At 33.1% G+C, this 26,732-nt stretch overlaps 1 protein-coding gene across 8 annotated transcripts in view; it reads left to right on the top strand.

The window, feature by feature from the left end:
- The window catches only part of LOC143231058 (teneurin-a-like), a 473,661-nt gene that overhangs the window by 207,681 nt on the left and 239,248 nt on the right, over nucleotides 1–26,732 (top strand). For 3 of the 8 annotated variants that reach the window (XM_076465564.1, XM_076465569.1, XM_076465568.1), the window contains exon 1: nucleotides 22,390–22,705. The exons of 3 other annotated variants lie outside the window; for them this stretch is intronic. The gene's annotated coding sequence lies outside the window, so the exon portion shown is untranslated. Of the gene's footprint in view, nucleotides 1–22,389; nucleotides 22,706–26,732 lie in introns of those variants that run through there. 2 more of the 8 variants (XM_076465570.1, XM_076465571.1) reach the window with 1 other exon arrangement.

The raw sequence follows: 26,732 nt of genomic DNA on the forward strand, positions 1-26,732 counted from the left end.
AACTTCTGCCGCTTCTGACTAAGGCGTTAAATGTGGTTTAATGTTGAATTATAAACTAAACTTTATACTGGATTCTTGTTGCATAAAAAAATGGCTTAAACGTTTAATTCAAATGCCCGCGAACTTTAAAGTTAGAATTACTGCCGAAGTTTTTTTTTTGTTTTGCTTTTATGATTTGGTTTGTTTTGAATTTTGTGCAAAGCTACTAGAGGGCTATCTGTGCTAGCCGTCCCTAATTTAGCTGTGTAATACTAGAGGGAAGGCAGCTAGTCATCGCCACCCACTGCCAACTCTTGGGCTACTCTTTTACCAACGAAAAGTGGGATTGACCATCACATTATAACGCGCCCATGGCTGAAAAGGCGGGCATGTTTGGTGTAACGGGGATTTGAACCCGCGACCATCGGATCATGAGTCGAATGCTTCAACCACCTGGCCATGCCTCGCCTTGCTTTTATGAACTGACAAATAAAAATGTGTTTTTACTAAAAAGTTGAAAAAATTATCTGGGCATATTTATGTTAAATATTATTTATATTAAACAATAAAACGTGACAGTGATTACCGTCTAGTCAAAAGAAATTTCTGGCAAAATCTGGGATATTGTAACAACTGTTCTAAATGCTGGAAAACCACTGTTGTTATGTTTCTGAACAGATGTATGGCTCCCAGTGACATAGCGGCAAATCTGCGGACTTACAACGCTAGAAACCGAGTTTCGAAAACCGTGGTGAGCAGAGCACAGGTAGTTTATTGTGTAGCTTGGTAAAGTAACAGCGGTAGGTAGTATTACTTGACTGTACTAAACGAAGTGTTTTTGATGATCACATAAAACCTACAAAAACAACCAGTTAGAGAAAAGGGGTCAATCATGTATAAAAATCTGTGATAAAAAAGGAGACACGTGATTTGAAATTACAAATACTCTAAATTTATAATGTAATGTTGTGTAACATAAATGTATAATATAAAATTGGATAACTTAAATAAGAAAGAATTGTGGGATGCATGTCCGTCGTTTTTATTACATCTGGAACAAGCTAACAAGATGTTGGTTGTATATTTTTCAATTTGTTTTTAATATTTACATCACATCTTTACGAAATTTGCCATGAAGACATGACTGTTCTCTGTGTTCTAAGCCTTTTTCTTGTACAGGTAAAATATTAATATATTTAAGTACAGCCAACAAATTTTGTTTTTGGATAAACTTTATTAATAAATAACCCAAGATCTTTTAAAACTGCAATCTGTCCTCTGTTTCAATAATCCGACTAGCTTAAGATCTAGCTTGCGTAGTTTTATTATTATTATAAAGTAAATAAATGCTTATAACGTATTTTAACCAGATCCTAATTACTGGTATTCACTTGATCTTTAAGATGTCAGTAAGAAGGTAAAGATTAATTAGATCAGTTGTTGACATGAAGTTAGTATTTATAGCTCAAAATAAAAGGGAACTTGTGTTAGATATAAAACAAATTTCTAAAAAGAAATGCAAATTCTGAAGACTTAGTTAAATGCACGATGATATTTTAAGTGCCTGACTTAAATAAGCTTCGAATATAAATTATATTGTGGGCGGATATTAGAAACCCAATTTTACGATTTTTTTTCCCCCAACCAATCGTTTTAGTGATATACGACCTGTCATAAGTGCTATTACTGCGTGCATTTGCCATCAATACCTGAAAACAACAGAGGTTTAAAAGAATAACTAGGTTAGATTTATGCTTTTACTAATACTTAAAAGTCTTGTTTAATTGTATTCTAAAGTTTTCGTTTCTAATTACTATTAACTTCCAATCATAGCAAGATACTTGTTTAAAGTACAGCTACGTAAATATACTTTTATAAAGTTCTTACTTGTAAATATTAGGATAGATAGTTTCATCATGAGTTGGGATCTTCGATGTTAACGATATTTGTGGTCGCAATATATTATTGGTTCTATAAAATGTTTGTAAAACATTAGCAGATGTATCGAGGAACATTTGAAGATAGCATGTAACATATATTGTTCGGTCAGTAAATTACCAGCGTCTCACAAAAATGTTGTTCATCGAAACGCTAGTATCAAATAAATTATTATCTCAAAGTTCACACTTACTTTCATACTATATTTTAATACTATAAGACGTATTTGTAGTACGTGAAATATGATGTTTGTGTTCCTATCTGTCTGTAATTATTAAATGAACGTTTGAAAATATTAAACTAAATTTATATTGAGGAAATAGACCTAATAAAATGGTTTCTATGTTACTCTTTCATGTAGGTGACAAATTTATACTACTTCGTTTTGAGCACAACAATATAACTACTACTGATTTATATTACTTCGTTTTGAGCACAACAATATAACTACTACTGATTTATATTACTTCGTTTTGAGCACAACAATATAACTACTACTGATTTATACTACTTCGTTTTGAGCACAACAATATAACTGCTACTGATTTAAACTACTTCGTTTTGAGCACAACAATATAACTACTACTGATTTATACTACTTCGTTTTGAGCACAACAATATAACTACTACTGATTTATACTACTTCGTTTTGAGCACAACAATATAACTGCTACTGATTTAAACTACTTCGTTTTGAGCACAACAATATAACTACTACTGATTTATACTACTTCGTTTTGAGCACAACAATATAACTACTACTGATTTATACTACTTCGTTTTGACCACGCTACTGATTTAAACTACTTCGTTTTGAGCACAACAATATAACAATATAACTACTACTGATTTATACTACTTCGTTTTGAGCACAACAATATAACTACTACTGATTTATACTACTTCGTTTTGAGCACAACAATATAACTACTACTGATTTATACTACTTCGTTTTACTAGTACTGATTTATACTACTTCGTTTTGAGCACAACAATATAACTACTACTGATTTATACTACTTTGTTTTGAGCACAACAATATAACTAGTACTGATTTATACTACTTCGTTATGAGCACAACAATATAACTATTACTGATTTATACTAGTTCGTTATGAGCACAACAATATAACTAGTACTGATGTATTACTTCGTTATCGGCAGAACAATATAACTAGTATTGATTTATACTACTTTATTATGAGCACAACAATATAACTAGTGCTGATGTATTACTTCGTTATCGGCAGAACAACATAATTAGTATTGATTTATACTACTTTGTTATGAGCAGAACAATATAACTAGTAATGTATATCTGTATGTTTCATAAATACTTTCCTTCATTGTATAACATTGTCGTATGCTTGATTAAGCGTATTTTTGATGTGAATCTACTGAAAATGAAAATTTTCGGTCTGGATTAGTTACTGTAAGAAGAAATCTCAGATTAATTTTAATTCATTAAATAATTAATAAAATGTTGCTTCGTTGGCTGGTTTCAGCTAAGTCAAATAACCCTTATTTTTTAATGCCGCGCGAGATGTACTAGTATTATGTTTTCGTGAAAATATATTGTTATTTACTACATTCAAATGCGGATGTACTTGGCTCAAAGTAACCGGACGTTGAAGGACATGCGTATTATCTGGTATCAAGTGTGCAATACATATTGTTTTAGTAGAGAAAGAAGTTTAATAATGTTTACTGCCACAGTTTCTGGTGTGTATACGAACATTATACTATACTTTTTAATTAGCATTCCAGTATAATGGCACACTAGTAGGTCAGCGATTAGTCTAAACGTTTATAATGTTATAATCCGAGTATCGATACCAGTAGTAGGCACAGTGCAGCTAGCCCCTTGTGTAACTTGGTGCTTAACTAAAAACAAGAGAAAACAAAAGAAGTAAAGTGAATAACTTAACAATACTTCACACTGTTTGATTATGTTGACAAATTACTCTGATGCGTATATATTTATAATATAAGTTGGTGCTAGATGTATGTTTGCCACAACATAATATGGCACATGTTCTGTTGTACTACTTGACTGTGTTTGCCACAGGACAATACTGTCTGTATTATATTTACAGTATAAAATTTTGTGTGATTGTACTGTATATCCTAACAAGGCATTATACGAATCATTTGTTTGTCACGCTGGTGTGTATTATAACAAAGCATTATGTTAATAAGTTAATCTTCCATAGCATTTTATATTATGTTATTCTGTGCAGAATAATCTGTCACAATGTATTATGGATATTGAATATGCTTTCTACACTGGTTTGTGAGTACAGATCAAACAGAGAGTTCTTACAAAACTGAAACAAACAAAACTGATGTTTGCTATCACCTATCATAAACAATGTCTGGCATAACTTTGATAAAATCGTTCTAGGTAAGAATTTAAAAAATAAATAGAGGTAATAATGCTATTTAATTGAATCAGTTTTAGATTTAATATGAACTTTATTGTTTTAGATGAGCATATACTTTTATTACGTTATAATAATAATACCTTGTGGATCCAACCAGCCCTCTAGTGGCTGTACTCAACAACTTACTCTTGTTATTGATAGGTCGATATCGATTGACATATTAGGTCCGGCCAGGTGGTTAAGTCCCTCGTCTCCTAACCCGAGAGTTGTGGGTTCGAATGCCCGTCACACTAAATATGCTCGCCCTTTCAGCTGTGGGGGTGTTGTAATGTGACGGTCAGTCCCACTATTCGTTGGTAAAAGAGTAGCCCAAGAGTTGACGGTGGGTAATGAAGACTAGCTGCCTTCCCTCTAGTATTACACTGCTAAATTAGGGACAGCTAGCACAGATAAACCTCGAGTAGCTTTGTGCGAAATTCAGAAACAAACAAACTTTCTTGTGACTGCACTCAAGCACTTACTCATGCTATTAACAGGTCGATATCGACTAAGATATTATAATCTTAATGCAGCAATGGTAAAGTTTGCAATCACGAAGTCGATTTTTAATTGATCTCCTTTAAACTTGGGTGAACTGATGTGATAAATTAAACTAATATGGGAATTCTCGATGCGAAAGAATTATAATTTATTTGGAATCGTGCTCGCACAGAAAGTTTGCTCCTTACCCCCCAAAGACATACGGAGAGAGAAGCTATTCTGATGTCGTTATAAGTTTTTGCCATTAATAATTCACGTATACCTTGCTGCCAGTGCAGATTTTATGTGCTTACATAACATGAAAATAAACGACCAATTTCGCCGAAGGGTGGGTCTTTTACGAAAGAATAAAAAAAAACATGTTTATTTCAAATAGGTTATACCTTCGAAAGTAGTGAAACTGGGCCGTTCAAGAAGGTCTGGTACATCTCTATATGCTAGGTTAGTTTATCAAAACGTACGTCAGAGAGCGTTCAAATAACTTGTTTGTCTATTCATTTCGTTTCTCGTAGAGCTACACGAGGGCTATCTGCGCTATTTGTTCTCAACACCCACCGCCAACTTGTGGAGTACTCTTTTTATCAACGAATAGTAGAACTGATCATCGTTGTAACTCCCCTACTGGTGAAAAGACGAGCATGTTTGGTTTGGTGTGAGGCCTGGCATGGCCAAGCGCGTAAGGCGTGCGACTCGTAATCCGAGGGTCGCGGGTTCGCGTCCGCGTCGCGCTAAACATGCTCGCCCTTCCAGCCGTGGGGGTGTATAATGTGACGGTCAATCCCACTATTCGTTGGTAAAAGAGTAGCCCAAGAGTTGGCGGTGGGTGGTGATGACTAGCTGCCTTCCCTCTAGTCTTACACTACTAAATTAGGGACGGCTAGCACAGATAGCCCTCGAGTAGCTTTGTGCGAAATTCAAAAAAACAAACAAAACAAACTGGTTTGGTGTGACGGGAATTTGAACCTGCGACCCTCAGGTTGCATGCCGAGCGTCCTAACCACCTGGTCATGCTGGTCCTGATCAAATAATAATCAGAAAGAAGATTGCACAGAAACCTTTTAATATTAAGGTTGGTTCTTCACAGAGAAATCGCATTGTAGCGAACGATGATTAAATAATATGAACTTGACACCAACCACAGAAAATACACAAACTGCATATCTTTTTACTGTACTGATTAAAATACAGCACTCAAGAATAGGGTATGCCTATTCTATACCAATATATCACTGTATTCATTGAGATGAATTGATCTGACGGTTTTAGCTGCAACCACTATCACATATACTGATTAATTATTTTTAATACAACATATTAATTAGAATAATATCTTTAATTACTCTACATGTATAACTCAGAATCACTGTGTACCTGGTTACAGGTTATATTGACTTCAAGTAATATTATGTGTCTGAGGTTATTAGTTATTTTGTCACGTTACTTCAGCAGTTAATGTAATATATTTTTCCAATGTTGTTTATATTTTCTTTTGAGGGGGTTTTGGTGGATGAAATACTATATTAGCTAAAAAGTCTTAACGTGTTATTTTCCTTTCGAAGGCTTTACCGTACGAAAACTGCTGAAATTGTCATGAAAGGCATTAACAAATACGTCAGTATATATGATTATATTGTTTAGTTATTTATCAGAGGCATTAGAAGATGAAACAATGTAAGTGTTGAAATTGTTGCATTTCTTATCAGAAGCTTTAATATATGAAACAATATATATCCTCACTTTGTTTAGTTATTTATCAGAAGCTTTAATGAAACAATATATATCCTCACTTTGTTTAGTTATTTATCAGAAGCTTTAATATATGAAACAATATATATCCTCACTTTGTTTAGTTATTTATCAGAAGCTTTAATATATGAAACAATATATATCCTCACTTTGTTTAGTTATTTATCAGAAGCATTAGAAGATGAAACAATGTAAGTGTTGAAATTGTTGTGTTTCTTATCAGAAGCTTTAATATATGAAACAATATATATCCTCACTTTGTTTAGTTATTTATCAGAAGCTTTAATGAAACAATATATATCCTCACTTTGTTTAGTTATTTATCAGAAGCATTAGAAGATGAAACAATATATATCCTCACTTTGTTTAGTTATTTATCAGAAGCTTTAATATATGAAACAATATATATCCTCACTTTGTTTAGTTATTTATCAGAAGCTTTAATGAAACAATATATATCCTCACTTTGTTTAGTTATTTATCAGAAGCTTTAATATATGAAACAATATATATCCTCACTTTGTTTAGTTATTTATCAGAAGCTTTAATATATGAAACAATATATATCCTCACTTTGTTTAGTTATTTATCAGAAGCTTTAATATATGAAACAATATATATCCTCACTTTGTTTAGTTATTTATCAGAAGCTTTAATATATGAAACAATATATATCCTCACTTTGTTTAGTTATTTATCAAAAGCATTAGAAGATGTAACAATGTAAGTGTTGAAATTGTTGTGTTTCTTATCAGAAGCTTTAATATATGAAACAATATATATCCTCACTTTGTTTAGTTATTTATCAGAAGCTTTAATGAAACAATATATCTCCTCACTTTGTTTAGTTATTTATCAGAAGCTTTAATATATGAAACAATATATATCCTCACTTTGTTTAGTTATTTATCAGAAGCTTTAATATATTAAACAATATATATCCTCACTTTGTTTAGTTATTTATCAGAAGCTTTAATATATGAAACAATATATATCCTCACTTTGTTTAGTTATTTATCAGAAGCTTTAATATATGAAACAATATATATCCTCACTTTGTTTAGTTATTTATCAGAAGCATTAGAAGATGTAACAATATAAGTGTTGAAATTGTTGTGTTTATTATAAGGAACATCAATGTGTTATGTTTACGAAGACGGATGAAGAAATTAATTTATGGGTTGGCTACTAAAAACATTTAACAATAGAAGAAATTTACTTTTAAGTGTTCCTTACCACGTTACTTACCATGCGTAATGTAGCATTTACGCAGGATTATACAGATCTAGTAAATATATTTACAGAAGAAATTTCGGATACGTGGTTAGATATACATCGCAAAGATAAAAGCTACACACTCTAGACTGTACACAGTAAGTAGAGTCAGAATCTAAATTCTGGAAAATCTTTATTTTTCGGTGCCTATACCAACATTAATTATTACGAAATGTCCACTTGAGTGTGTGTGTGTTGTTTATATTAGAATTTTTTAGTCTTCTTACGACACATAATTAAGCTCTCTTCAATGCAACGTAATTTGTTTCGAATGAAATGCAAGTGAACGGTGTCTTTATTATTTGGAATGAAAAAGATATAGAGAGTCTTAGAAAGAAATATTTCTCCAATAAAAACGTAATTCGAGATACTTTAACTATATGCAACTCCTGACGCTTTATACTCTTGTTTTCTCAGTAGACTTTATTTGAATTCCAAACAAACTCTTTGTTCTATGCCCTAAATTACACGTACTAGCTGTTTGACATTTTAACATTTTTCAAGTTTTACGAGAAAACCTTTCGCTCGATAAAAACAAAGTAAAAACACACACGTTCAATACGCAAGAAGCACTCTGTTAGTAAGGAAATTTTAGTAACTAAAGTTTTGCTGAATATATTTGCATATAAGTTTGACACGGCTAGTTAATTATTTCGGTCGTTTACAGACACAATGTTAATGTGCAATTTCATGCACTCCATTACACCATACAGCGAAAGAGTATCGTTTTAAACGAAACGGTGAAGATAATTTCTTTGTCAGATTAACTTACGGAAGCACATATTTTTAGGGATTAGTGAGTTCAATCTCTCACGTTTTTCCACTAGTTTAATGCAACGTTTTAGTGTAGCCAATAGAAAACTTTATACAAATATTTTCTAGAAAGCGAAATTTAGAATAGTCCTTTATTGTATATTTTATGAGAATAAAACAATGTATATTATAAACTAATAACACGATAGTTAATTTAATTGTACATTGTATAACTATAAAATAGACATACCATACAATGGTTAAAAAAACGTTATTACTAAATATTGATATATCCGCAAGTTTATAGTTTCATTATTTCTTGAATAGAAGTTACCATTAATATAGATAATATTCTGTAATAACTATATAAGAAATTAATTATTTTTATTTATATTTTATATGTAGTTAATAATGTCTTAATGTCTTTAGTACGTAACTGAAGTTTTTCGTAACTACAAAACGAAAAAGTACAGTATTTTAACCGTAACATGGGGAACGTTCATGTTATTTTATGTCATTCAGTTGATCTATTTGTATTACAAATACATACTGATGGTATACCAGTTATCATTTATTTCCTTAATGCCCACTTAATGAGTGAATTTTATCAACTCATGAACCTTGAGTAAATCCTGGATTTTCTCTTCAGATTAATAACAGTTATAAAACTTTAGACATTTGAGAGTAATATTAGTTGAATCTTACTGTACGTGAGAACATTAATACAGTTTGCATCTTACTGTACGTGAGAACATTAATACAGTTTGAATCTTACTGTACGTGAGAACATTAATACAGTTTGAATCTTACTGTACGTGAGAACATTAATACAGTTTGAATCTTACTGTACTTGAGAACATTAATACAGTTTGAATCTTACTGTACTTGATAACATTAATACAGTTTGAATCTTACTGTACTTGATAACATTAATACAGTTTGAATCTTACTGTACTTGAGAACATTAATACAGTTTGAATCTTACTGTACGTGAGAACATTAATACAGTTTGAATCTTACTGTACGTGAGAACATTAATACAGTTTGAATCTTACTGTACGTGAGAACATTAATACAGTTTGCATCTTACTGTACGTGAGAACATTAATACAGTTTGAATCTTACTGTACTTGAGAACATTAATACAGTTTGAATCTTACTGTACGTGAGAACATTAATACAGTTTGAATCTTACTGTACGTGAGAACATTAATACAGTTTGAATCTTACTGTACTTGAGAACATTAATACAGTTTGAATCTTACTGTACTTGATAACATTAATACAGTTTGAATCTTACTGTACTTGATAACATTAATACAGTTTGAATCTTACTGTACTTGATAACATTAACACAGTTTGAATCTTACTGTACGTGAGAACATTAATACAGTTTGAATCTTACTGTACGTGAGAACATTAATACAGTTTGAATCTTACTGTACGTGAGAACATTAATACAGTTTGAATCTTACTGTACGTGAGAACATTAATACAGTTTGAATCTTACTGTACGTGAGAACATTAATACAGTTTGAATCTTACTGTACTTGAGAACATTAATACAGTTTGAATCTTACTGTACTTGATAACAGTAATACAGTTTGAATCTTACTGTACTTGATAACATTAATACAGTTTGAATCTTACTGTACTTGAGAACATTAATACAGTTTGAATCTTACTGTACGTGAGAACATTAATACAGTTTGAATCTTACTGTACGTGAGAACATTAATACAGTTTGAATCTTACTGTACGTGAGAACATTAATACAGTTTGCATCTTACTGTACGTGAGAACATTAATACAGTTTGAATCTTACTGTACTTGAGAACATTAATACAGTTTGAATCTTACTGTACGTGAGAACATTAATACAGTTTGAATCTTACTGTACGTGAGAACATTAATACAGTTTGAATCTTACTGTACTTGAGAACATTAATACAGTTTGAATCTTACTGTACTTGATAACATTAATACAGTTTGAATCTTACTGTACTTGATAACATTAATACAGTTTGAATCTTACTGTACTTGATAACATTAATACAGTTTGAATCTTACTGTACGTGAGAACATTAATACAGTTTGAATCTTACTGTACGTGAGAACATCAATACAGTTTGAATCTTACTGTACGTGAGAACATTAATACAGTTTGAATCTTACTGTACGTGAGAACATTAATACAGTTTGAATCTTACTGTACTTGAGAACATTAATACAGTTTGAATCTTACTGTACTTGAGAACATTAACACAGTTTGAATCTTACTGTACGTGAGAACATTAATACAGTTTGAATCTTACTGTACTTGAGAACATTAATACAGTTTGAATCTTACTGTACGTGAGAACATTAATACAGTTTGAATCTTACTGTACATGAGAACATTAATACAGTTTGAATCTTAAAAAAAAAACATTTTTAACAACAGCTCTCGCAACTATTTCAAAACGTAACAATTGTATTCTGCATCTTAGAACCCTTGAGAAAAATCAGGGAGTTGGGGCCCTAGTTATGAGATTTATTATCTTCCGTCACCTTCAGTAACCTTTAAACAGCACCTGATATTTCCAAGGTGGAAATGACAAATAGTTATTTTGGCTACATTACTGCTTCATATAATTTTCATGCGTTGTGTCAATAAATTGGTATTTTCATTGACATATGATAAAAGTCAAACTGATCCAACGCACTTCAGTCCTGGGAGACGGCGAATTACTTGACGTGACATCAACAAATTCACGTTATCAGTGAACATTCCATATAAAGATCTCACATCATAAGCCTGCTCTGATTTCATTCCAAACACACTTCTAAGGCTGCAACACCTTATGGAACATCATATGAGATGAATGATGAACAACGTAAGGGGTCACGAAGTCCTTATAATACTAACTCTATAACAGAACAATTCGACCAAAACCAATCAGAAAGTGCAAGGTTATGTGCAACCCAGTCTTACGTTGATCTAATGTTTTTATGAGTTCCTGAAATATTTACTTTCGATATCAAACGACGAACATTTACACAGTGCCTCGATGATGCTAGAAATCCCCTCCGTCCCCACCTAAGTACCCTATGCACAGCCACGTGGTAAAAATATTTGTATCTTTGGAAGTGCATAAATTTTCTTACAGACCTTACACATAGTCATTAATTAGCTTAGATATCACGTGATACATTATTTTTCTCATCAGTTTTAACATAGAGTATCGATGGAATATGAAAAGTTACATTAATGTAACATAATGATAAAGCATTTTTCTTCCACTTTTCAAGATTTACTGTCGTGTTTGAAGTAAATACATGAAGACTTGCCCATTGCCATAAGCTATTGACATTATTACAGAATTACACTTAGCTAAGTACTTATTATAACAGTACTCAGTTATTGTCTGTTCTGAAAATGCATACACACTTTACTATGCAAATACATACTTATATCAACGGATGGAACATAGGGCGAGTGTAAATATACCTTAGTAGACATTCTGTGCAACAAAATATTAAAATATTTTCAAAGTTTTTTTTAAAAAAAATCTAATGTTAGGTCGAAAAATAATATCATAAGTTTATTTATTTATAGTATTAGGTACGGTAAAGTTTTGCTCTACCTATGATACAACAAATATCGTACAGAAGTTAGTGTTAGTTTATCTCTTTATCGAATATAGGCCGTACTCTACAAAGGCTTAACTAATGTTAGGCCTAAGACCAGTGAACTTATTCGTGTTTGCAATTAGAATTATTTTGTATTATTTTATAAATCCTATATTTAAAGAAGTACTGCTGCAGTAAATATACTAATTTGCCCTAAAATGTTTTACTGGTTTCTGCTTGTAGCCAATAATTCACAGCGTCCCCTTTCTCTCTTATATCTACTGAATTACAGGATTCCTGTGAATAACAGTATCTGTTAAATCTTAGAACGCTTGAAAACACAGTAATCAGTTAGCACACTTGACAGCAATGGTATTCACTAAGTCTTAGCCCCCCCCCCCAGCGGCGTAGCAAGATGTCTGCGGACTCACACCGCTAAAAACCGGGTTTCGATACCTGTGGTGGGCAAAGCTCATTGTGTAGCTTTGTGCTTAATTCTAAACAAACGAACTAACTATCTAAGTCTTAGAAATTCCTGAAACGAACAATATTAACAAAATCATAGAACACTTGAATAAAGCAATATCCACTAAAACCTGCAAATAATAATATCCGCTAATTGGAAGATCTGATAGATATTTATTAAATCTTAGAATTATCCTGAACAATGGTACTGCATGTTCATTTTCCTTGCAATAAACTGACCACTGACATACAGGTTTTTTAGTTTTCTATGCATTTCAAAAGTCTCTCTAGCGGCTAAGCAATAAGTCTGAAGGCTTAAGATGTTGAAAATCTGATTTCGATACCCATACTGGACACAGCACATGTAGCCCATTGAGTAGACTTGTGCTTAAGAAAAAACAAACAAGCATTTTGAAACTACTTAGAATACAGAAACAAATAATTTTTCTTGTGTATACTAATTGTTGTGATTATTTGACACAAGGCAGCTTAGGATACCACAATCGAAGGTTCTAATGACAATACAGGAGTACTTAACACACCACGCTTGCTCATCACAGCGGCGGGTCATTTGTTTACTTTATGGATCCGATTTTATATAGCGTAAAGAGTGTATTGTTAGCTTGTATCTATGATTGCTGTAATAAATTAGATAATTAACTTGTTAAAACAACATTTATAGATAATCGGGCGTCCCTCAATATATTTTATTGTGGAAAGTTAAGCCTAAAATCAACCTTGTTATTACAAGCAGCATCCATCACAATGTTGGCTCTTGTTCATGGTTCTAATACTGTTTACACATTACTACACATTACTGTTTACACATTACTACAGACCTTCTTGGCGTTGTTTATCCTGTTCAAATTTGGTTGATCATTGGATTCATTGAAAATTCTGAGAAACTACGTGACTAGGTGGTAAGTGCAGGTTGCTTGTTAACAGTGAACTCGTAAATTAGTTTGGTAAATGTAGCCTTAAAATCCCGTTTTAATGTATGGATTTTAAAAATTTACCCAATGCATGTATCTTTAAAATATTGCTACAATGCAACGTGAAATACGTGAAACATCTGAGACAATATGAAGTACTCCTTAATATCTCGAGGAATATGAAACACGTGTGTGAGTATGGTGTTTATACCTTGTTTGCTAAATGCTAAGAAAATTATTGACTGTTCTGAGTTTTCATCATTATAATTATGGTATCAATACACTCTATTTTCAAGAGTTTTCTTGTCTGTGCATTAGAGAATGTGTTAACTGAGTTGTTGTTTTTTTAACCGCCGCACGTAACCTATATTCATATCATTATAAGTTTTATGTACTAAGTAACGGGTAAACCTAAATAACACCGTACACGGGGATTATGAATCCTCATTGTGAGAAATAAGGTCGTGTTTTTCGCTTTTCTCTTGTTCGAGTTTACTGTTGATAGGCAGAATTCCTCGAAACCAGTCTATCTCAGAGTCTAGTGACGAATCCGAAAATATATTAGGCCTCACAATTCTGAATCGTCGAAATTCTCAATTTTGGCGTTGCTAGCAACAAGCTAATTTCTACTGCCATCTTATCATTTAAATATTAGTTTTCATATACGAAAGAAACATGATATTATTCCTATAGGTTGTAGGAGAAGCAATTATTCTTTACTTCCTTTATATTTTATCATAATTTAGTCAAACATTAAAGTTTGCCTGTGTGTGTGTGTGTGTTTTATTATAGCAAAGCCACATTGGGCTGCCTGCTGAGTCCACCGAGGGGAATCGAACTCCTGATTTTAGCTTTGTAAATCCGCAAACATTAAAGAGCTGCTCTAAAAAATTAAATACACATTACTTCCCAAGGGCGTTTTACTAGTTGAAAAACAGGGAACGTATTGACTAATATTAATTAAAATTAGCAGTGGCATCTAATTTTTATTGTCTCATAAATTATAATTTCAATTTATCGTAATTTCACAGGAAAACTAAATAAATGTCTGTATATAAGGATATTAAAGATCAGTTGTTTTTATTTAAAGGATAAATTGGTTTTATCTTATTTTAATCCGTAAAATTGTGTTTTATTTTTGGTCTCGCTTAATATAAAAATCAATTTATGAATAACAAATTGTTCAAAAAGTAAAATTCCGAATTTTTACTCACTGTATACATATTAACTTATTAATATTTCGAAAGATCTGGAAGGAACGTTTGCAAAGACATCTTTAACAAAGAAAATAAATCTTATGCAATAGATCTGGCATGTCTTGGTGGTTACAGCGCCCGACTCACAATCTGTGGATTCGAATCCCATTACCTACCGAACATCCTCGCCCTTTAAGCCGTGAAACGTTACAATATTATGGTTAATCCTATTATTCGTTGATAAAAAGGAACATAAGAATTTGCGATGGGTAATGTTGATTCGGTGTCTTCACTTTCGTCTATGTCTTCTACCCATCCATATGTTATTATGTTATACTCAATTACGCATGTATTATCAATTTGTTTCGTTTTTTTCAGAGAAATATGGCCGATGTAGGCCCATTTACACTTGAAGAGCGTATTGTAACATGGCGTCGTATAATATTATGCAGCGAGAATGAGGGACAGTACATAGATACACTGGATACATAAGATTAAGAACGACTAGAGCAGATGGCCCTCTAGCAGTATTGCACGAAATTAAACAAACAAACAAGCTTTCCTAATAGACCTTACATTCGAAACATAGTAACAGTTTACATTGCTTCACGAGTTTCTTCTGTTTAACAAACTAAGTTGCACAGAAATGGTAACAAGTTTTGGTTCCGGAAACTACTTGTAAGGTTCACGAGATTCTCATTACTCAACGTTCCATTATTTTAATTACTCTATCATTCTTTTTGTATTTTTCTTTTTTTGTTTTCTTGCTCATACGTTTTACCTCTACATTTAGGTCTGCCTTTCTTACAACGGGAAAGATAATTTTTAAAAGTAAATTGCTTAAACATTTAAACTTGGCATCTAAAAAAACCAACAAAAAACACAAGTAAATTTGGGCATAATTTACAGTGCAAACTCTACTATCGATAAGATTAGAATTATTTCTATAGTTGTAACAAATCCACGTGGATTGCTGGCGTCGCACCAGTTAGTCTTACTGAGATTGGTCATTCTGCAGATAAGGTAACCTTTACTGCTAGTGTTTAAGGCACAATTTTGTCTTATTAGGTTCAACCTATCAGTATGGTACGGTACTTTTACTGTTAATGTTTAAGGCACAGTTTACTCTTACTAGGTTCCATCTATAAGTATGGTACTTTTACTATTACTGTTTAAGGCACAGTTTAGTCTTATTAGGTTCAATATATCGGTATGATACTTTTGCTGTTAATGTTTAAGGCACAGTTCACTATTACTAGGTTCAATCTATAAGTATGGTACTTTTACTATTAATGTTTAAGGCACAGTTTAGTCTTATTAGGTTCAATATATCGGTATGGTACTTTTACTGTTAATGTTTAAGGCACAGTTTAGTCTTATTAGGTTCAATATATCGGTATGGTACTTTTACTGTTAATGTTTAAGGCACTGTTTAGTCTTATTAGGTTCAATATATCGGTATGGTACTTTTAGCGTTAATGTTTAAGGCACAGTTTAGTCTTACTAGGTTCAATATATTGGTGTGGTACTTTTACTGTTAATGTTTAGAACATAGTTTAGTTTTATCGTTTTTACTTGGTATAACAAACGATACAGAATGCATCTACTGGTCTTGTATGCTAAGGTGTGCTTATACTGAGCTTGTATTATGTTATGATTGCTTCTTTTAATAAACAGGTGCCTGAAAAACTTAATATAACATATACTTTAGGAAACAGATAAAAAATAAGTCTTAATATTCCAGCTTTTCTACTTTAATAAAAAGAGTTATCTACGTTTGAAACCAAGAACAAAGGCAAGGGATACGAGATAATGGGTTTAAATTGTACTGCTCTACTTTAATTTCTTTTTAGAAATATTGTGGTGTTCCAATAAAGGCTTCGAACAACTGAAATAACGCATATTCGTTGTAATATTCCGTTCGTTATCAAATTGTGTTGATAAAATGCAAATTGTATCCGCTAGGAATGATTTTACTTCTACAGCCATGAAAACCATGTTATATCAGGGACAAATTTTGGCACTATTTTTTTTTGTTACATTTTGAAACATAAAAACGTTTGACACAAGTAGAGATAGTATAATATAAAAAGGAGGTAAATTCACTGAACCATCTTGGTAAATGTACAAAAAAAAACAACAAAAACAAACAAACATGTTCTGTAAATTAACGCAAACAAAGCGCTATTACGCATTAGAACGAACTGTGTTAACTGAACACCGAACTGTGTGAACTGCAACACAACTGATTATTGTAGCGATAAAAATACGCGAACGTTGTGCATTTTCTCGCAACGCATTACTTGCGGATATCAGTTTTAAACTGTTCTTTCTTATACGTTGTGGCCCGGCATGGTGAGATGGTTAAGGCACTCGACTCGTAATCCGAGGGTCGCGGGTTGGAATTTCAGTCACACCAAACATGCTCGCCCTTTCAGCCGTGGGGGCGTTATAATGTGACGGTCAATCCTACTATTCGTTGGTAAAATAGTAGCCCAAGAGTTGGCGGTGGGTGGTGATGGCTATTTGTCTTCCCTCTAGCCTTACACTGCTAAATTAGGGACGGCTAGCGCAGATAGCCCACGAGTAGCTTTGCGCGAAATTCAAAACAAACCAAACTAATACGTTGTTGTATTGTTGACTCACGTTTTTATTATGTGTGTGCGTGTGTGTAGATTGTACAAAATGCAATATTGTTTTTATTACACATCAGAGCTTTTTAAAATAAGTAGAATTTGTTTCTAGAACAGCTACAAAGTTTCCATTACTGGTGCTATCATTCCCAAGTAGTTACTGTTAAAAGCTGCAGCTTTTAATAAAATAACTTAATCGATAAGATTGTTTGTTTGTTTTTTGAATTTCGCACAAAGCTACTCGAGGGCTATCTATGCTAGCCGTCTCTAATTTAGCAGTGTAAGACTAGAGGGAAGGCAGATAGTCATCACCACCCACCGTCATCTCTTGGGCTACTTTTTTACCAACGAATAGTGGGATTGAGCGTCACATTATAACGCCCTCACGGCTGAAAGGGCGAGCATGTTTGGCGCCACGAGGATGCGAACCCGCGACCCTCAGATTACGAGTCGCACGCCTTAACGCGCTTGGCCATGCCAGGCCTAATCGATCAGAAAACTAAAAACAAAACAAAACTTATACCATAGCCATTCAAACACCAGGTTTCCCGCTGTACTTAACATTTTTTTATATAGAGAAAGATTAACCATAATTTAACATAGGACAATAACAAGTAAAATATTCCATCATCTTGATGGTACAGAAGGTTAATATTACAGTTTTTATTGTTTCCGCATCTTAACCCTTAAGTCAGCAAATTTTTGAGTGAATAAAGTCAGCTGTAAGATTATGTAAATAACACCCGTTTTCAGTTCATATCTCAGCATCATCGGATCATTTTGGGGAACTTTAGCTGAAACAAAACCATTCGGACAAAGTTTCTACTTTACCACTATTGTGTGAAGCAGAGTAGTTAAGCCTATTTCTCATGAGATCAGTAACACAGTTTTGGAGGGTGAACTTTAATACATTACTACCGGCTAAACATACAACCGTTGTAACGGTTGTAACGTGGATTGGTCGCAGCAAGCTACTAAGTAGACTACGATAATATATGTGCATTAACGACTCCCAGCAGCTAAGAAAAGGGGTAGCCAGTTATTCCTTTGTGTACAGATACTAGTGCTTTAATTCAGACAAATGGAATCTCGGCGCGTTAAGTGTCATGTTCAGTAAACGATCCAAGGACAGTCGGAAGCTTAGGATAAGCAATGTAGAATGAAAGATAAACCATCTGGAAAGAGCCAAGCTGGGCCACTAAATTTAAACATATCTTTCCTATAAAGTTCCATAAAGACGTTTGGTACGTAAAAGTGACTCGTGTAAATATATGTTTTAATTTCTTAAGCTTCCTTTTCAATGAATGAAACGCCAAAATAAATATTAATATGCGTTATTACGAAGAGCAATATTTGTTTGTTATATAAAATTCGTTATAAACTCTCGTTAACGAGAGTAGCTTCCATCAATTTACGTGACAAATAAGACGACGACCTCGGTGATCACGTATTAACATTTGAGAGTTAATTATTAATTTGTAAGACGAATGTCATGAAGCTGAATAGAATTTAACTTATAACGTAAAAGTACTTCGGCTAGTCAGAAACTATTGGAGTTACTGCATTTAAGCTCTAGAGATTTTAAACTAAATTCAAACAGAATTGGTAATACCATGTTTAGGATGTAGATCTTGTTTAGACATATATAACTTTCAGTCTTTGTTCGACAAAAGAGGGTTTGTTCTTTGTAAAGTGCAAAGTTGCACAGTGGGCTATCAGTCTTGTGCCCACCATAAGTATCTAAACTCGGTATTTAAATATTCGAGCTATCAGGTTTACCACTGAGGGGGGAGTCAGAGATTTGAAATCTGATTTTAAATTTAATTGGTGTTGGCAAAATGTTTCATATTGCAATTTACAACAACTCCATATAATGAAAGTCCAAATGCTTATCTAACCGCAAGTTCAATAGTCTATATTGCCCTTTTGGTCTGAAATATGAAAGACACTCGACTCGTAATCTTAGTGTTGCGGGTTCGAATCCTAGTGACACCAAACATGCTCGCCCTTTCAGTCGTGGGAGCGTTATAAGGTGACGGTCGATCCTACTGTTCGTTAGTAAAAAAGTAGCCCAAAAGTTGGCGGCGGGTAATGATAACTAACTGCCTTCTCTCTAGTTTTATACTGCTAAATTAGGAACGGCTAACGCAGATAGCCCTCGAGTAGTTTTTCGCAAAATCCAAAACCAACCGAATTTGTATTGTTTATAAACAATCACATGCGTGAGTGATACATTGTCATGCAAATGAAGCAACATATTTGTTGTTAAACACAAAGCTACGTATGAGCTATTTATACTGCGCCATCCAGAGGTATTGAAACTCTGTTTTTAACGTTGGAAACCATCGGACTTACCACTGAGCCGGAGCATTATATTTTGCATCCATCTGAAATGTTTTCTTTAGAAGTGAGTAATTTAGACTTGATTATTTCATCCATGTTTTAAATTAATAGTTTTACTTATGTTATACGTAATCCAAACACCCAACTTTTATTATAAATTATCATAACAGCGCATTTATTAGTATCAAAAGATAAACGTAACATATAACTTGATGCTAGAGAAGATATAGTAAGATAATCTAGCTCTGCATCATTTATTCACATATAAGCAAATTCAGAAGAAGCGTATTGAACTATCTGAGGCTTATTGCTTGTTAAATACCTTTTGGGTTGTTAGATTTAACTAAAACAATAGGATCCACTCACATTGTTTAAAGTGGTAGCGACCGATAATATTTATTTTGAAGTGGTGCTCCCAGTGTATAAACAAACAGTAATGTAATAGAAATAAATGACTTTTATTAAATATTTTTTTTTACTGTGAACGTGTTCTCACGAAATATTTCTTTTGTGCTTCAATGTAACACTTATGTATGCTATATTCAATGGAGAAAGCAAAATGATCTATTCTGCGCTTAAAGTGTACTCCTTTCGTCTGAGTATTATCAAAATGTAATTGTCATTAATGTGGTATTTGCATATTAAAGACAGTATGATGCGTCTAGTATATGAATACGTGTAGAAAGGTAAGCATTCTTAGCATACCATTTTCGTCTCTTTGGGTTTTTCACACGTCCAAAAAATTGTTACGTAATTGGTATCATAAAAAGTTTCTAGTCGTTTAGATATTACACGTCTAATACATATTACTGGAATTTCTTTCGTTCTTCTATCAATCCTAATCAGAGTAAGATTATGAAATCATACATTACAGTAATAAATTTCATACAATCTCAGTGAATATATTTTTCTTTAAAAATAACTTTGAATAGATACTGTTAGAGCGTTACATTTGACTGTAACAAACTCATTCAGGCGTGGATACTCCATTAATGTGGATATGGAGGTCGTCTTCAAGATAACTCGAGCATCAATGTTGAATCAGCTTCAATTTGTACATGCTGAGTGTGGAAAAAGTTCACTGGAACACGACAAAGCTAACAAAAGCGTCTTTCTGCCCAACTTTACTGCTTCACTAACCCAATAAGAGGCGATTTTTTTCCCCCTGCGTGGTTGCAAGAGCTGAAGTTATAATTGAAGCCAGTTTACCCATCGATAACGTTAAAAGAAATTTTATGCGCAACACTTTTCTAATCATTCTGGTGTAATCAAATGTTATATTATTATCAACCAGATATATTTTGTTAATTAAGAGGAAACTCGGTGTTAAAAACTATAATTATAACCAAAGTTTCGTTCTATCTGTCTATGGCTGATCAAGATAGCTGATTCCACTGTATGACCAGGTAGCTGTGAAGGAAACACGTTATGCAGGGTATGTTTTGTCTTTCCACTTTTTTTTTTCTGCATGCTATAAGAAAATTCAAAAAGCTACTGCAGTTGCGCATGACAGTCAAAAGATTGAAAACTGGGAATTGCAATAAACCGTACATATAATATAAAAGTCACTCTACCCGAAATATTAATCTTTATTATATACTGAACAACAACCACGAGAAATACAAGTTTTAGGGTGTTTTTTTTTCCTTAGGTATTTTGTTTATCGATATATTTGCCTAGATTCGTATTTCCTTCTATGAGAGGTTACCAAGACGTAAACAATCTAATTGGTTGTTGCATAATAGAAATTGTAACAAATCACCTAAATGTGTCGTATTTATTTGTTTTAACCCAACAAATAAAAGCCAAGAACACAAATAAAAGTTACTCACTTGATAAAGTGAGCTTCAACCCCTTTTCACCATTTTTGTTTGTTTTTCAGCTCATAGATTTTAGGCATGGCAGCTCTCATGCTAGATCGAGTCGAACACTATTACTTGAAATGTTAAATTTAGCACAACGGGTTTGATACGTCAGAGTATCTATATCTAGCTAAGAATTTTCAGCAGAAGGTTTATTCTTTCAAATGTATATTTGCTTATCTCGCTTATCATTCGTGCAGTGAGTTTATTAAAATATGTATCTCAATACGCTCGAATAACACATTCTATTACAAGATTTACCAGCATATTAGAGTGTTTACTGCTTTTGAATATTAAAACGTAAATTGTCGGAAAAACCTCAAAGAAGGGTTGTTGGATATCACGTAATAAAGTGTTGTTACATCAACTAATACGTTTCTCTTTTACTTTTTATAAACCACAAAACCGTCAGTAACTTAAAACAAATAATCAATGTCTCGTAACAGTTCTCACCGCATACTACGAATTCATTTTTGAGCTTTTAGTAAAGCTTAGTAAGACTTATTTCTTTTTTTAAAAATGTCTGTACAAAAGAAACAAAATGCGGTCCTTTAATGCAAATTTTTACCTCAGCAAAACTCTAATCTACTCAGTTCTGCCTTGGCAACAGTCTGCAAGTAGCAGTGGACTAAAGCGACACCTGGATAAAGTATTCCAAAAATATGAACTGCACTAGCCATGCGGATCGATAACCTCCTCCCCGGAAGGTAGTCGTCGAGAACCGAATCTCCCATCATGCTTTGCACATCAGTAGCCTCTGTAGTATGGCACAGACCGCGAGCATCGATGTCACACTACCTTGCAACGCCTCCCTTTAGAACTTCAGTAGGCAATACCGACAGATCTAAAGCAGACGCTGTGTTATATTGTGGCCATACAAGCTAAGAAATAGCTACATTTGAACTAATTCTGGCTAAACCAAGGTAGATTTCTTCCTGCGACTCTTTTTACACTACAAGTAAGAGCGACACTTCTCTCATCACGTCAGATCTAGTCCACACTTTGATCCTTAGAAGTAGATTCCAGCAAGTTCTGGCTGGACCTCAGGTGAGGAAAGCTTACAGTTTTACTGTTACACGTTGCAGTCATTTCCTATCTAGTTACTGTAACGTAATATATAGAATGTTACTTACTATCGGTGAACATACCTTCCAGAATTGTATTAATAAACGTCACCTCTCTCGATGTCAGGAATAAGGCAGTTTTATGTAGAAATAGATTTGTCATTAACAATCGAGAAGAAAATATAACCTTACTCGAGAGGTAGAGTTTAGAAGCTAATAGAAATTATTCAGAGTAGCCGTCGGTAGCTGATACATATATTTTTATGTTCAAATATGATCTCAGCACTGTATGTTTAACAAAAACAACAACTTGCAAATACGTACCTAGTAAGATAATTTGGTAGTAAAGTAATACGTACTTAGCAGTGTAATTTGACAGCAAGGTAATGCATATTTAGTCGGTAAATTGGTACTAAGGTAATACTTACCTAACAGGATAATTTGTAACAAGGTAATACATACCTAGTAGGATAATTTGGCAGTAAGATAATACGTACCTAGCAGGACAATTTGGTAATAAGATAATACATACCTAAGAGGATAATTTGGTAATAAGGTAATACATACCTAAGAGGATAATTTGGTAATAAGATAATACATACCTAAGAGGATAGTATGGTAATATGATAATACATACCTAAGAGGATAATTTGGTAATAAGATAATACATACCTAAGAGGATAATATGGTAATAAGGTAATACATACCTAAGAGGATAATATGGTAATAAGGTAATACATACCTAAGAAGATAATTTGGTAGTAAGGTAATACATATTCATGAAAGCCTCGACACTGGAAGAAATGATGCCACTGTTAGTTTACATGCCGTATAATAACTCGTATTTATCGAAATATGTGTCTGTAGTTGCAAACCGTACCATGTCAGAATCAATATCTCCATTTCGCAAAGTACACACTCTTTTCGTAACTCTACATCTAGAGACGTCTTGAATGCAGAATGAGACATTGCGACTATTCCAAGTTGTGAAATGTTAGATAAAAATGGATTTTATCTTTAACACTTTACTCTGTTTGTTTTAGTTTTTGTTTTCTTTACTCACAAACCGTACTGTTATTATCCGAACCTGCAACTAACTCTGTCTATTATCTTACAAACTGTTAGTTTACGTACTTAGAGATTAGCACCAAGTGTACGTTTTCATTGGAGGTTTCATAAGTTTCTCTTAAAAATTACTTGGAAACAGGCCTTTAAGAAAACTACTGCACAGAACGCACGACATTTAGTGGTTAGGAAAAAGAGTATAACTCAGTAGGTATCATACATTTAAGCTACTTTACAGTTATAATATTTATGTTCTACGTCATTCACTGTATCTATTATAGATATCAAATGGTGGTTTCTTTGTAAACCTTATAATCACGAACTGGAATTTTAAAGCTAATATTAAAACTCGTTATAGAACGTGTTTATAAGTCCAGAAAAGACTAGCATAATCTATGATGCTATTTTAGATACAAAACACTAAAAACAATAAACGTTCTTGAAACTGTGACAAAACGAAATAAAAACATCCCGATCGATCAATTTGCTTTTTTATCAAGTAAAATGTTAAGATATTTTTTGTTTAAGAGAAGGTGGAGTGATACTTAGCAGCCACATATGTATCTATGTAATGGTCACATTAATTTCTAGAATGTAATGCATTACCTTTTATACAGATTGTTGCATGGTTAACAATGAGAGACATTTACTATTATTTTTGTTGCACGATTGATGTTTTGAACGCAATGTTAGGGTGAAGAGTCATTGTAATATATATATATATATATACATAAAAGTCAGGGTACTTATGTCACATGTAACGTTTTACAAACTGAAACACGTTCTTTAAGATCTAAAAATTGTATTTCATGACAGAAGTTTTGTTCTCCATTTTAAATTACTAGTTCATCGGTAAGTATGCAAGCTGCGCAAATCGCTGCTTTTTACAATAAGCAGACAAAATGACTTATCGCATCATTCAAGATATAAAGAAAACACTTCATACTGTAAATAGATTTAAACTGCGATTTGCTGTTACATAAAAATATATTTATTTCATTAATGAATCTCTCAAGGATGTTTAAAAGTACCTAGAGCCTTAATTCCGGGATTGTGTAAAACGTTTGACGTTCTTTCTGTATGTTTTGCTAATCCTTTTAAGTAAACATGATTAAAAGAGATAGATTAATATTATTTCTCTGAAAACTCTAAAAGATTCACTCGTTTACCAAGTTTTCTGTCAATTTTATTCGACATTCAGTTATTTCGAGTCGATTATGCAGAGTGCACGAGCTCTCTGAGATCCTAAGTAATGATGTCAAAAACTGAAGTTATTGTTGACCTTTGGTCGGAGTCCATTTATTTAAAATGTTTAATCTGTTTTCTTTGTAAGATTGCAGAGTTTGGTCAACACTCGTAGTAGACGGTAAAAATCAATTATTATAAAGAAACGTATACAAATGCTAATGGTAGCCATTTTTTTCTCAAAACCAACAATAGAGACTCGACATTTCAAATGAAATTCTACAAGAGCATTTTAGACGTATGATTAATCACGAAATATTTACTTTTATGTTAACTAAGCCTCGGTTGGTGTCGTAGTCATATTGACTTAAGGGATACGATTCAGGGTAAACGTAGTTTGAGTGATAATATTTGCCCTTTTACAAAGCAGCTTAATAAATTTTTGTTAGTAAAGAGGAAATTGTAAGTTTAACGTGTTAGTAGGAGACTTAAGGGTTGATAAAGTTAAGAAAAAAGCAAAAATGCTACAGCTCTTTATACCCACTTTTAACTCAATATTTATTGGAAAATTTATTAACAACAGATGTCTAACACTACTGAAAAAATTATTTTACATTTTTTGCGATATATTTAGTAAATTGAAAATAATGTACTATGCATGGATAAAGAAGACATAGATTGAACAAAAAAACGTTACATTTCTACCGTACGGCTTATTAACATCTTTTTAATCCTAATATTGAGGAGAACTAAAGAAATTTCGAGATTTGGATATCTAATTTAACATCATAATTCATATTAGCCAACTACATTGTGTTACGTACAACATGAACTATAATTTCCAGTGTTACTAATACGAGGAAATAAGGTTCAAATATGATCTGTTTTTAAATTATTGTATGAATTTTGAAATTAGTACCCTCCAGCGGCACAGCAGTATGTCTGAGGACTTGTTTTTTTTTTGTTTGTTTTTGAATTTCGCGCAAAGCTACTCAAGGGCTATCTGCGCTAGCCGTCCCTAATTTAACAGTGTAAGACTAGAGGGAAGGCAGTTAGTCATCACCACCCACCGCCATCTCTTGGGCTACTCTTTTACCAACGAATAGTGGGATTGACCGTCACATATAACGCCCCACGGGTGAAAGGGCGAGCATGTTTGGTGCAACCGCGATTCGAACCCGCGATCCTTGGATTACGAGTCAAACGCCTTAATCCACCTGGCCATGCCGGGCCTGTCTGAGGACTTACACTACTAGAAACCAGGTTTCGATACTCGTGGTGGGCAGAGCACAGATAACCCTTTGGGAAGCTTTGTGCTTAATAACAAATAACAACAACATTGTTTTTATTTCTTTTAAAACAACTCTATTAGAAAAAAATCAAATTACTCATACAAACATAATACATTTCTGAAAACATAAGCCCCCCTCCAATGGCTCAGCGGTATGTCTGTGGACTTACAACGCTAAAAACCGGGCTTCGATACCCGTGGTGGGCAGAGCATAGATAGCCCATTGTGTAGCTTTCTACTTAATTCAACAACAACAACTGAAATCATAAGAAAGAATTTGTCATCAGAACTTTTCAGAAAGCTATTATTCTTGCTTTAGTCAAGGAAAAACAATATTTTTCTTGGATATTACAATACCATTATAAATGGAATGAATGGACTTACTGTTAGGAGTATTAACTCCAGCAAGCATGGCTGTTTGAAAAGTTTTAATACGGCTTGACTGGGCAATGTAAAAACTCTATTATGA

This window comes from Tachypleus tridentatus, chromosome 10 (assembly GCF_004210375.1).
Source record: "Tachypleus tridentatus isolate NWPU-2018 chromosome 10, ASM421037v1, whole genome shotgun sequence".
Lineage (NCBI taxonomy): Eukaryota > Metazoa > Arthropoda > Merostomata > Xiphosura > Limulidae > Tachypleus > Tachypleus tridentatus.